This window comes from Plasmodium reichenowi, chromosome 5 (assembly GCF_001601855.1).
Source record: "Plasmodium reichenowi strain SY57 chromosome 5, whole genome shotgun sequence".
In the NCBI taxonomy this organism is placed as follows: domain Eukaryota; phylum Apicomplexa; class Aconoidasida; order Haemosporida; family Plasmodiidae; genus Plasmodium; species Plasmodium reichenowi.
The window spans coordinates 824,376-825,795 of record NC_033650.1 but is presented as its reverse complement, the minus strand read 5'-3'; positions in this window follow the sequence as shown (position 1 = coordinate 825,795).

The following is a 1,420-nucleotide window of genomic DNA, read 5'->3' as shown; positions in this document are numbered from 1 at the left end:
TCTTTTTTTTTTTATTTTTTTAATAATATAAATTTTTTTTTTTTTTTTTTTTTTTTTTTTTTATATCTTCTATATTTGTAAAATATTTTGTCCTTTTATTCAATTCTAATTAATTTATTTATTTATTATTTTATTATTATTTTCACATAAGTTTACATTGTATACAAAATGAAATAATTAACAAGTATAATATATTATATAATAAATATATATATATATATATATATATATATATATATATAATCATTTATTATATATTTTTTATTTCTTTTTGTAGGAGCGACATTTGGTTACATTAATCAAAAATATACATTACATCTTCATAATTTTTCTATAATTATCAATATATATATATATATATATATATCTTAATATGTTACATTTTATAATATAATAGAAAGATACGAAAAAAAACAATTTTAACCCTCTGTTGAGCATATCACAAAACAGATCAACAAACAAAAAAAAAAAAAAAAAAAAAATAAAATAAAATAAAATAAAAAAATAATATATATATATAATATATAATTATTAAAAAAATGCATCAAATGAAAAAATAAGGAATAGCTATAATATAAAAATTATTAATATATATATAATATATATAATGACGAAACAATTGTAGAATAAAAGTTTCCTTATAATTATTATTCATATATGTATGGTATTCATTTTATTAATTTTTTTTTTTTTTTTTTAAATAATATAAATAGTAGTAAGATATTATATATATGTATATATCTTTGTTTATTTTATTTTATTATTTATTTTTTTTTTCTTATTTCCTTAAAATGGTATATCATGAAAAAAAAAAAAAAATAAATAAATAGAATAAAGAAATTAAGATTTTAATTTATTCCTTATTTTCTTATATATATATATATATATTATATAAGTGTTTATTATTTTCATAGTATATTATTTAAAAGAAAGAATTGTAAAGAGTAAATTCATATGAATTTGTACGGACAAAAAGATCTTCATGTATACATCTATATATATATATATATATATATATATATATATATTTTATAATAATAATATAATGTTTCTCATTTATATGTTTATAATGAAATCTCTCTTTTAAAAGAAAAAAAATTTTAAGAAAAATATATTGTGGTAGTATGTTTCATTACAAATATATAAGAATTTCTTTTTTCTGTCTCTTCAAATATATATTATTATAATTTTATGATCTAAAATTTTTATAAGAACAAAATTATATATGCTAAGAAAATATATATGATATTGTTGTCATATTAATATATATATATATATGTATATATTATATCTGTGAAGGTTTCGTAGATTATCCTATATTTTTTTAAAAAAAAAATAAAAAAAAAGGCAAAAACGAAGAAACGAACGAACAGAGAAATTATAAAATTTTGATGTTATTAAATTATATGTAGAAATATTC